The sequence below is a fragment of the Chaetodon trifascialis genome, chromosome 11, assembly GCF_039877785.1.
Source record: "Chaetodon trifascialis isolate fChaTrf1 chromosome 11, fChaTrf1.hap1, whole genome shotgun sequence".
NCBI lineage: Eukaryota > Metazoa > Chordata > Actinopteri > Chaetodontiformes > Chaetodontidae > Chaetodon > Chaetodon trifascialis.
In genome coordinates, this window is record NC_092066.1 from 3,591,810 (window position 1) to 3,604,918 (window position 13,109).

Here is a 13,109-nt window from a genome sequence, read left to right on the forward strand (position 1 = left end):
TTTAAAACTTCATGTGTGCATCACAGAGGAGGCCTGAGCGTAATTAGATCTGATGTACGGCTTCAGGATAAGACGTGGAGGCCCCCTCGACTTCTGAAGATGTTTACTTTGCTTAAGTTTGGACGCAGTCTTTTAGACGCCACCCTTGATCTCGGAGGGAACGTCGCTTTCACCGAGTTCTCACTGGCCCGATAAATAATCAGTGTATAAATAACTATATGAAGATAGAATCTGCAGCTATGCATCCATGGCTTCAGATGATAACTCACTGAACACAGCTTGTTTTTTCAGTCTGGTCGGACACCTGACTGACATGTTTTCCAAACTGCTCATATTTCCATGAGTTTTTTTTTTTTTTTTTTTGGATTAGGAGACACTTTCTCAGCAGTTGTGTTTTTTAACTCGTGCCTCATCTGGAGTGGAAGTCTTTAATTTTCTGGCCGTGACTGGAGGAAATTGGAGTTCCCTGTCATGTGTGTCCACGTTGCCGCTCCTGGTCGGTGATGGATGGAGGATTCCTCCCTTCCTTCCTTCCACAGGTTAGATTCCTCCACAGTTAGCTGTGTGTTTACTTAAAGGCCGACTACTAATCAGCCTGAGGTAGGATGTGAGGCTTAAAGCAGTCACCCTTGACAGCACACACACACACACACACACACACACACACACACACACACACACACACACACACACACACACACACACACACACACACACACACACACACACACACACACACACACACCCTGACAGTGTCCCTCTGTTGACAGAGTGTGTGTATTGTATTGGCTCACCTTCCTTCCGCTCATTAACCAGAGCAAACAGTGACACAAAACCCTCCCATCCAATCAGTCTGCTGCTGGGCAGGATCATGACAGCCAGGTCTGCTAACCAACCTCCTGACACACACACACACACACACACACACACACACACACACACACACACACACACACACACACACACACACACACACACACACACACACACACACACACACACTCACTCTAAGCTGGTTGATAAGAGCCAAGAGGTCTAAAATATAAAACAGGCTTATATGTGCCGAAGAGCTCCAGAACTAACATCCAGCTTGTTGGAGGAAGAGCTAATCTCTGTGCTTCATTTTAACACATTTACATCTGCGCAAATATCTTCTGCAATATCACATTTTTATTTGTTGTCTCATATATTTTTCTACTCTGTAATTGTACAAAACACTATCTATCATGCATATCTGACTCATGCAATTTGCAATAGTATTTTTATACATTGGTATATGATGTACATATAGTTGATTTCCTTTTTTATTGTCTTTCTTTTTCTACGTCTCTTTCTCTCAGGACATAAGACAACAGGAAGGCAACAGGTATGATGTTGTTGCTAAAGCTACCTGGAGGGTCCATTAAGATTATTAGATAATTAAAGGAATGCAAATTATTTCTGGTGGACATTTTTTCTGGACCTTTCCAAAGTGATTGAGATTGCAGTGATTTTGTTTTGGCGTCTGAGTTTAGAGGGTTTCACCTTATTTGCTTGTTCAGGAGCTTTTATTCAACATACAGGCCATAAAAATAGGCACTGCTGCTGTTATATCATAAAGGTGTTTCTGCTGTCACTGCGTGTTTCAAAGGCAGAGGATTATTAACCAAAACAATAAAGAAAAAGCTCTACAGAAAGAGTTTAAAGTGAACAAAACCCACATCTTCACAACAAACTGCCACCTACTCCTCCTGCTTCAGAGCAGCCCAGCATTTTACCTCCTCACCTGGACTGGAAGCTACCATCTGCTCAGGTATGCACGGGGTGACTTATGCAGATCCAAGCACTGAAACAATATCACAAAACAGTAATTTAATATTCTAAATTATTGCAGACACCTGAAGTTTGTCACGGGCACACACAAGCACAAAGAAGCGCACCAGCTTAAATAAGATGTCACCCGCTGCAGAGCAGTTTCACCCCTCCTTCTGTAATGTGCCGGTCCCTCACTGCTCAGAGCTGATGCAGAACACCTGTGTTTCATAAGACTGAGCGAGTGTCAAAATTACAACCCTTTTAACACAGCATAACCCAGCAGAACACAAACACTCGACTCAACAAAGGGACATTTCCAGTTTCTTACAATTTGGATCATACTGTTGTACTCCAGGTCATATTTCTATCACAGATTATGACAATACGGGGTTAACTGCTGGGATCATCGCTCGTCCAACAGGGCCAGAAACTCAGCCTGCAGTCAGACGAGCAAGCAGTCAGACACGTTTTAAACAAACACCCGAGAAGCCGAAGTTATATGGAAGAGAGGATGAACAGAAAAATGATTACACAAACTATCTGCATCACATCCTTCACAGTTTACAGAACGACTTGGCGTTCACGCCTTCCCTCAGAATAAAGTGTTTTACATAAAAGGAACGAATGTGAATCTGTTTCTTATGAACTCACTTACTTCTAAACTTATTAAATATGAATTAATGTTGAAATTAGGTATAAGCTTTAATGAATGATAACGAGAAGAACTCACAAAACCAGACAGTTATTGATTTAGGGAAAAAAAGGCAGATAATGCTGCACAGCTCATGAAAGGGAGGGGAATGGCAAGTGATTAAGAAATAATACTGAGGTGTTTTCTTTTCTCAGGGGATGAAACCAGCTGCCAAAGTCTGACCATTTGTCTCCGTTTGTCCCCTACACCCTCTCTAATCCCTCCACACTGTAGTTTAGATTTGGAGGGTGTTACAGAGCCCCTCTAAATTGCCACTTGTTCTGCAGGCGTCATTAAGACCCTGCAGCGACAGGAGGCTCGTTCTTAAATCGCTGCCACTGGAAACAGCGGTGGCGTGTTTATAATTACGCTCTTTCTTCAGCGGCGATGACGTCTTCTCGTGGTAAACACGCTCTTTTGGCCGGCCCCGATCCTGCACAGACCCGAGGATTCATTAAGAGCTGTGACGACAGGCTCGGCGCTCGGCTAAGTCCGAGTCGTTGGCTGTGGTTTATGAGCGGCTTTCACCTCAGAGGGAGCTTGTCATCGAAGCTGCTCTGAGGGTAGAAGCAGTGACGAGGTGGGAAATGTAGCCATGCTGAAAGCCATTAGTGTTTGGCCTTTAGGAGTGAGCTGTGGCAAACGGAGGTGACACACTGCACCTTTCTCCATCTGACTGCCCTGCCGTGTGTGCCACAGGTCATTCTGAACAAATCAACCCTGTTCTTCATTGAGCAGCGCGTAAATCTCTCTCTGAATTAACATCGAAATCAATATCATAACACCACCAGAAATCTATTTTTCAGCGAAGGTTTCTGGAATATCCAATCAAATCTAGCATCTCTGCAGGAAAGAGAGAAAATGATGATTTCAGCTGTACGTTGAATCTGTCTACATATGACAAGCTACAACATTTCAAAGGTCAACAGAAAAGTTGACTTACACTGACGTATCATCACCTTCTAACGCCTATCATTCATTTAGAGTCTAATTTATGACCACTTAGAGAACATAAGTCCAATATTCGCTCTCCTGTAGCTCCGGTTTGGGTCTCCACCAACCCGTGAGGGAAGTATGTTCACCAGCTGGTCTTTAACTGTGTCTGTCTGCTGTTCGGTGCAGAGCAGGTAGTATACAGTGAGTTTTATAGCTTTTAAGCCGAAAACAACTGCCTGCTGTGACCTAAAGCGACTCTGTGAGAGCAGCGAAAACAAAAACTTTGAAAGGTAAAAACAAAAACTCTTCATGTTGTGCAAAAAACTTTCTGACTGTGAGACACCGCAGTCCAACATCGATTCATTTGTCCATTCTGTTCACGTGTTACGCCTTAAACTACATCTACAGATAATTTGGTCGCTAGCTGATGAAGCTAATACCATAGCTGTACTCTCTTCTGAGGCACCCAGTGAAATAATGAACCAGACGCCCTGAAATCACATCAAATAACATCCCGGACCTCAGAGAAACTTAAACTGATGTTTATCTGCGCGCACTTCCTCAAATTCACCGAATGCCTTGAAAACATCTACCACTTCATCAAATGGAGTCTTGAACATTTGGGAAGATCAACTTCCCTGAAGTACTAAAGCTGTGAGTGTGGATGTTTGAAAAAGAGATAAGTAGCCTAGCATGTCTGTGGTGCCTGGGCCTTGTCCTGCCCTTCTCAGGGAATTGGGAGTTTGGCAGGTTTCCCTCATCTTAGTGGAGCTGGCCTTGTCTTTTTTTCATCTTTTCTTTATGCTGCTGCTAAACCTGTTGGCCCCTTTTTACTGCTGTCCTTCTACCTCAGAATACTTGGAGCAGTGAAGCTGGAAAAGCCATTTAGGACGGATATCAGATGATGTGTAATTTGGGCTTAAAATAACATGTACGCAGCATGTGAGTCTGAAGGCTCGGCTTATTTCCTGGAGGGTTTAAGTGGCCTCGTTTTACTCATTTGGTAAAAATCCGACTAACATACACATCTGTACAGACAGGTTAATAAACAACCAGCCATACACACACACACACCCGCTCAGGACACACACTCAGAAAGACATCCCACACAAAAATACACACATCTGCACCGAGGATAAACAGTCAGCCATGCACACACACACTCTCCCTCTCACACACCGAGTGCTCCCTGCTAATATTTACCCATGTTAGCCCCTTAAGTAACAGCTTCTCATATTTACTCAGACTCCGTGTGTGTGCAGGTATACCAGAGCGTGCAAATGTGTGAGAAATGGCAGTTTAAATTTACATGCACGATCATTTGTATGCGCTATCATAGATGAAATGCAGGCGTCTCTGCAGAGTGAAAACATGCAGGGCATTAAAACACACTGAGCAGCACTCAATCAGCTGCACGGCCTCGATAGCATTTCTCTGTGCCTCTCCTTTCTGTATCAGTGGAGCATGTTGGATTAGATTTTGGGAACTTCTCACATTCTACCTTCAAACTATGGACAAAGTGGAGGGTGGTGCTGCTTTCTGAAGGCAGTGCACATACACGTATTTGTACCTGGAGCATCGACACATTCCACACGAAGGTGACGAGCCGACCTTGACCCAGACGAAACCTGGCAGCAGCCTCCCCCCGACCTGTCCACCCACCCACGCCCATTGTCAACCCGAACCCTTCGGTTCACACACACACACACACACACACACACACACACACACACACACACACACACACACACACACACACACACACACACACACACACACATCAACAGGCTGACAGTAAACTGAGAGCGCCCCCGCCTCCTCCCCCAAAACGGACAGGGGTGAATTATTGGGGTGAACGTGGGTCGACGTGGGAGCGAGGGAGGAAGAGGAGATCAAATAGTGTAAAAAGGAAAAGGTGGGTGCGAGGGGGGAGAAGACGGGGAACGGGGGAGGAGGGGTTAAATCAGTGACGGACAGGTGAGTCAGACATAAACAAGAAAATACTTCATTCACTGAACTTCGGTGGCAGCACACACACTTCAGTTACTGTAAAATCAAGCTTTTAGACGCTCGTCAACAGCTGGACAAAATTCACTTTGCACCACTTAAATGCATGGTGAGGGGAAAATCTGCAGCCATCAGATAAATAGTGGAGGAGAAAGGAAATGGAAAACACTCATGAAACACTTCCTTAAGAGTGTACTGGACTTTCCACCTCTGCTACTTCTACTACTGCAAACATTATAACTCCTCCTTCCCTCCTCCTGCTATTACTGGTTCATATAATAATAATAAACTTTATAATGCCCTTTTTAAATGATAATGGCAATATATTACACGAAAAAACATAAAGCAAACATAAAAATACGACTAGATACCACTGATGCTGATGTACTACAATTAAAACTCCTCCTTGTAGTACTTCTATTGCCACAAATACTGCTAGAACTACTGATACTTTGAATGCTAACACTGCTGCTACAAGTTGTCAGCCTCTGTTGCGTCAACTCAACACGTAACAGAATAAGATATAGTATGAATTTATAATTATATAAACTACAATGTACTTCTACTACATCTACTACAAGCGGTATTCCAGCTGGTACTACTGGCTCACAGTCAATCATTATATCACAAGCGAAGGCGAAGTATGTTTTTACGACAGTCCCGTTATCTCTTAAAGGGCGCTGCATCCACTGAATGGTATTCCTTCCCTGGAAGTGCAGCCCCTGTACAAACTCCAGGTATGTCGCTCAGCGATGATAAAGCACGCTCCGTGGCGTAATTAACCTTATCTCACCTCAAATAAGTCTGACAACAGGTGCGTTTAGTGCAGCGGTTGACAAGGACTGCAGCTGCGAGTGCCCTCATTTGCGAGATAGGGCTGTCAAAGGCTAACCGAGCGGAGGAGAGATGGCGGTGAACGTTCGTTCGACGCCCATAAAAATGTCAGTCTGTGCGTCTCACTAATGGCATTTAACCTGCAAATGAGGGCGGTCATTCCACCTGTTTACAGGCCGACTCTGCCTGTTTCACTTGTTTTTAACCACAGCACTAAAATGACTTTGATTTAATTTGCCTTGTTTTGAAAGCACAGCCTGATTGATTGAAATGCATTGAAAGACATGACCTCAGTTGGGTTGAAATGAGTGTTTTTTGCACTTTGTTGTGCATTTTTTCACGCGTGTAAAGGATTAAATCGATCATTTTAAAAGTGCCCAGAATGGAAGGACGAGGAAGCTTTGCACGCCACTCTTCAGACTTTCTGCTGCTTTTTGGTGGACATTTTTTAGCAGCGTGAGGAACGAACTTTGGCCCCTGAACTCGGCTCCAAAGGTCACAGACGTTGACGCAGCGAGACACTCCTTTCTGCTCTGTCAAAGAGCCTCGAGTGCTTATGGCGCAGACGCTCCAAATTTAGAGACACAACCCTAAATACATAAAGCTTTTCATGCCGTACGGCGTGCAAACATCTCGTCCTGCCCAGACAACAACCCACTAATCTCTGCAAGCTGGAGGTAACTGTTTAGTTACTGTGGTAACTCTGTGTGTTGTGGCGCTCCTCAGTGAGAGCTATATAAAGACTATAGGGGTTGAAATCAGTGTTTACATTGCATGAAACAGATAAATGCTATTTGACATGGCTCGTTAAAATGATGCAGGCTCGGAGCTTTCTCGGCCCTTCACGGATGACAGACGCTGCAGAAGCCATCTGGAAGGTAAACTGACCATTGCACCGTATGTTCTTATGGTATGCTACACAGCATAGCCGTGAGAGATAAATCTTTTTTACTCACTGAGCGCCGGCTTTGGCCTCAGTGTCTGAAAACACAATTGAAGGCTTTCAGGAGAGCGACTCCGAGTCTTTGAGCCTCTGTAGCTTGCGTGCGTTTGCCTGAAATGCTGTGGGCTTTAATTCTCTGGGGTGTCTTACAAAATAAACACGTAGATTTGTCTCTGGGGATATGACTTCTGCAGGCAAGCGTTTAAAAGCATTTTCCTACTTTTTACTTTTGACTCTTTATTTCTTCCCCTGCAAAACAATGCAAAGCTTGAGGGGAAAGGTCTGTTTTTGTGATGCATGATGAGGTGTAGTATTTCCTAAACCATGAGTCATCATGGTCCAGGAGTCCACAGTCGGGGTGTGATGCTATGTGTATTTGAAACTTTAGAGCTAAGTTGTGGCAGTGAACCAGTTGTTGTCCATCACCTGTAGCATGCTATTCGATTTAGCCCACATTAGCCAAGCTCATGGAGGGTTGCTGGTGGTAAAACCATGAGAGACCAGAGCCGGAGGATCCTCCTGTGACATTTAGATCAGCTGTATGGGATCATTACAGTTACTCCTGATGCTGTAGGATCGGCTGGAGAGAATACAAGATTTAAGCTTATTGTTAAAGTGCTTGAGCCTGCCAAAAAGTGCCTTCATGTGTGCACTTCAGGAAGTCTGTTGTGTTTACATGTTTATATATATATATATAAATGACAAAAATGTCTTTTTTTTTTGTTTGTGTTACATTTTTTGTTTTCCCTTCAATTGAAATCCACCAAACCACATTTTTTTCTGCACCTTAATACCCACACAACCAAATATTTCCTTATGCAGTATCTCATACATCTGGAAGAGTGCTGTGTTCATCAGTCCTTGTCAGTCAGATAACACTGACAACTTCCACTCTGCAGCTGTATATGGACCAGTAACAGTAGTTTTATAGGTTACCTATGATGAAAATGGGAGAGCTCAGCAGCTTAAGTGCACATTTTAAACGACAGTCACTCTCATCTTCGCTCAGGGGCTCCCTTTGTCTGATCAGTGGTACTGAAATACCTGTGGACAGAGCTTGAAATCTGTCTGATTTGCATCTCTTACAGGCTTTTCCATGAAGCAACACCAGCATGGGCTCATCACTGTCCAAAGACTGGGGACCTTTTGACCACATGAGCAGAGAAGACATGACTTTTCAGAAGCTGAATTGATTAAATCTGGCTGCCGTAACATAAACCTGTGTGTTATACGCTGAGGAACACTGATGATGGAATAGTTCAACATTTATGGAAATGTTTGCTTTATGTTGAGAGGTAACTGAGCTTTTTAGCTTAGCTTAGCACAAAATACTGGAAGCAGGATCCGTCCACAGGTCCCAAAATTCCCTTAAAGCAGCACCTGTAAAGCTCCTTAATAACCAACATATCTCATTTGTCTAATCCAAAACCACACTGTAAAAAAGTTTCAGTTATGTCCTGTTTTAGTTCTTGATCCGGCACAGCGACTTCTTGCGTTCAAGCGTTGTTGTTGTTGTTGTTGTGAGGTTGACCAGCAGAGCCATCAGGAAGCATAATTAAACGATAGCTTCCAAGTTATAAAGAGACTTCTGAAGCGACCAACTCAAGCCTACAAATACAGCTATATTAAGTTTGATTAGCCTTTTCTGAAAAGGCCTTTCATGTCTACCAAAGCGTAGAAAGACAGCTCGCGCCAATGCTGTCTGTATTTTGGGGGTCTTGTAAGTAAACGTGAGACTGTGCGGCGGACTCTTCAGTGTCTTTGCAGTAATCCCGCGGGCGAGCTGCTGTGGCTCGGGCGTGGAGCTCGGAGTGCGGCGTTGGGTTTCGCCGGCGGGTCTTTTGACCGGGCTCACAGGGGATGAGTGGAGATCCTGAGCGCTGCAGAGGCACTTATGAAGGACGCACATTGTTGCCAGCCCTGGGGAGAAAACTGAGCAGTCTGGCAACACAGGCGGAATTTCCTACTGCGATGTTATCTCACACAAGACATTTAGCTTCAGCCAAATGAAGGAGGGGGAGAGAAAGAGGTGAGAGGGAGGAGGGGGAGGGTGGAGAAAGAGGGGAGAGATGGGGACAGAGAGAGATGGAGGAAGGAGAAAGGTGAAGAAATGAGGGAGTGGAGGAGATGCAGAAGAGGGGATGGGGATGATGGGAAAGTAAGCGAGAGATAATTAGTGCGAATGAGTGACATTCTCCAGAATAATTCATACCCTGAAATTATTCCTTTTGTTCCCTCATTAATTAGAACCATATTGTTATCCTGTACAATACGTTCAGGAATTGCATAAGATAACACTGACATGTTAACGCAACAAGTCGTTATGCATAAATGATGTGTGACTGCCCCAAAAACGACTCAGACAGTCTGAGCGATAACAACCCCATGATGTGAGCGTTTTCTGATGCAACACCTGTATGACTGAGGTGCTTTTTTAACCTTCATTTAACCAGGAAGTCCTTCAAGATTAAGATGTTTTTTGTGATCAAAAGAAGCCAAAGTTGATTGCAGGATGCAAACCCCGTCTGCAGGCCCGTACATTAGGTGGGTTTGGATCAGTAGGTGGAGCGGATCGTCCTTTAATCACAGGGTTGGTGGGTCGATGCTCGGCTGAAGCCTGAGAGGCTCCTGATGGGCCGGCCAGCGTCTCGCATGGCAGCTCTGTGTGTGAATGAGAGTCACTTTCTCCATCAAGGTCTACGGCAACCTCGCCTACTACGACCGAGATCCCACGCTGAGCCACGAGAGGTCGGCTGTCAGGAAAATGTGGTTATAGGTTGATTTCAGACTACCTTGCTGTGAGCATGATTCGAACCTGCTTGGGAAGTCCCTGCTGGGTTTCAGGACCAAACCGCACAGCCTCCCATAAACAAACCAAATCAAACAAACAACAACAGAAAGAAGCAAGCTGCTCTCCTCTGTCGCCTCTTGTGAGATCACTTGCTTAGCAGTGAAAAGCAACTTAGCAGCCCAGGCTGAATCATTCGTCTCATTTAAGAGCTAAAATCCAAATTATACCCACATAAAACTGAGGGCTATCAGACCCATGTGGCACCTTCATCGTCCATGACCTGACACTTCTTTATCTTGCATTACACAGCAGCATGTGTGTAGCTAGCAGCCAAATCTGGCCAGCAAAGAGCAAACAAGGAGTGCTGACGTCCACGCTAGCATCAAAACTGTACGACAAAGAGGGGAACGGGGGGACCTTTGAACCAGCGTTAGCGCTTTGTTCTAATGACCTTTGCACTGTGAGATTTCATCAAGCGAGTCCATTGGCTCAGAGCAGTTTGAATCTTTTACACTGCAATAAATCATTGTAGTAATTGTGTTTTTTTCAAACGCAGGGTTGAGAAACCCAACATGAACTTGAAGCACAGCAGCATCTCGCGGCATCTGCAACATGTTTCTCTATTTGTGATCCAGTTTAAAAGATTTTTGATGCTAAGACCAAAGCTGCGACTTTGCTCATTAGGAGCCCATTGAGGCGTTAATACAGCACTTAAGTCTGACTTAAGTCTGAAACACTTGTGCAATGTGGAAAGCGATACAGTGTTAAACATCAGGTGTAAACTATGATAAGGACACGTTTATGAGAGCGTGTTTCTTTCCTGTGTTTTCACAGCCAATCATAGAAAGTCTCCCAAAACTCAATTTTGTGAATATTATTAGAAGAAAACGTCTTTTGTGCTTTTAAAGTTGTTTATGCAGAGCAGTCCATGTTTATACTAAAGGCTTGTATGAGCTCAAGATAATAAAATAACACCGAATAAAAGGACCGGGAACACAGCTTAATGAAATTCCGCAGCACTCAAATATCGCCTGTCTTATCGTGGAAACGTGACGATATCGTGTGATAAATTGCCTGGATTGCAGGAAATACTGCGCAGACTGGTCAATGTTTTACACTCTCACTGAAGCTAATGGCTAATCTGCAGACTGGGATTTAAAGATTTAAAACTTTAAAAATGCTGGATAATGATTACCAAAAGGCAATCTGTCCTGAGCTGTTTCACACCACGTCTGAGATTAGCCAGTATTCCAGATTTCTAACGAGAAGAATCTGAAGCGTCACCGTTTGTTAGGAGGACAATCAAGTGTCCTTTTAAAGGTTTGATTTGTTCTGCAGTTTCTCAATCAAGTAATGAAACTGCTTCACAAAGTTTGCCGTGCTGCTGTCGTGAGGAGACTGAGAGCCAAAGCGACAGAGAGTGACGCGTGACAGCAGCATTTTATTCGTGTAGACCGGCTGCATCTCACTGCTTAAAGGACATCACTCTCAGTCAAAGTGGAGATTGATCGTCAGACTGGCTGCGGGCCTTTTTCACTGCTGTCATATCAAAACGTTTGCATCCTCACAAAGCTGAGCAACGAGGGCTCATGAAGCGCATTGTTGTTTTTAAATTGATAAGGTTCATGAAAACACATCACGGGTTTTGCATCGGGTTGGTGGTTAAGCTGCACACAGCCAGTGAGCTTCTGTTAAGTGAAAGCATGAAATGTCATTGCAGCTGCAGTTTAAATCAAAATGCATCACATGAATTTAATAATACATCGAATAAGCCTGCATCATATGAGCGGCTGAGAGTCTCCCTGTCTGCTCAACAGCAGTGCTGTACTGGATAATGATTACCGACCTGGAACTGATGATCATGCAGACTTTGTTAATATTTCCTTATGGCGTTTACTACACTGGACTAACTGTAAGAGACAAGAATGAAAGACAGAAACAGGTAACAGTCGAATTCTGGCTTTTTCTGTTAGTGTCAGAATAGAAAATCTGATCTGTGCAAACAATAACAATAATAATATTCTTCTTGGGCTGCACGGTGGCGCAGCAGGTAGTGCGCATGCCTCACAGCAAGAAGGTTGCCGGTTCGATCCCCGGGTCAGGCGGGGCCTTTCTGTGTGAAGTTTGCATGTTCTTCCCGTGCATGCGTGGGTTCTCTCCGGGTACTCCGGCTTCCTCCCACAGACCAAAAACATGCTCATTAGGTTAATTGATGACTCTAAATTGTCCGTAGGTGTGAGTGTGAGTGTGAATGTTTGTTTGTCATTACATGTGGCCCTGCAATCGGCTGGCAACCGGTTCAGGGTGTACCCCGCCTCTCGCCCATTGTAGCTGGGATAGGCTCCAGCCCCCCGCAACCCCGAAAGGGATAGGCGGTATAGATAATGGATGGATATTCTTCTTTTAGCAGTATTGGTGTAGCAGTAACATTAATTCAATTACTTAACATGAGAGTGTTCAAGTGTTGGACTCATACATCTGCAGTGCTGGACTGAGTCTGAGAGAGAAATAAAAGGGCTGAAGCTGCATGCAGTGGAGCAGAGAGTTGGGATGTATTTATGGTGAAACAGCTCCAAACCCTGGCTGAGATTAAAAATGTTATATGTGACTCAGGCAAAAATTTAAAGAAGTAACCCTTTAATACAAGTCATTTTCTTGCAGCCTGCAGAGCACAGAGAGCACGTCAGCACGTCTTTTGTTTGCATTAGATTTTTCTCACAGGAAACATTTTTACTTTTAAGACATAGGTGTCATTAATAACATTAATAATGGCCGCATTCCATTCTGGTGCATCAGCAGCAGGGCTGTATTCACATGATGACTTCCTGTTAGTAGTTACGCCGAAGCTGTTGAGAAAGAGGACAGAGCAGTTCAAACGAGAACACAGAAAATGCATAGAAGAGAAACTTCAATAACAGGAAAAAAAGTGCACATTAGCGCCCACGCTGTTTGATTGACAGGTAATCTGTGGGAAGCGCGGCGCACAAATAGCAGACGTGAGTGCTCGGTAACAAAGATGGTGATATAATTTATTGGAAGAATATGGAGGATTAGCATTTAAACAATTGCACAGCGCGTGGCAACAGCAGAAAATACGTCAGAGGTATAAAAAG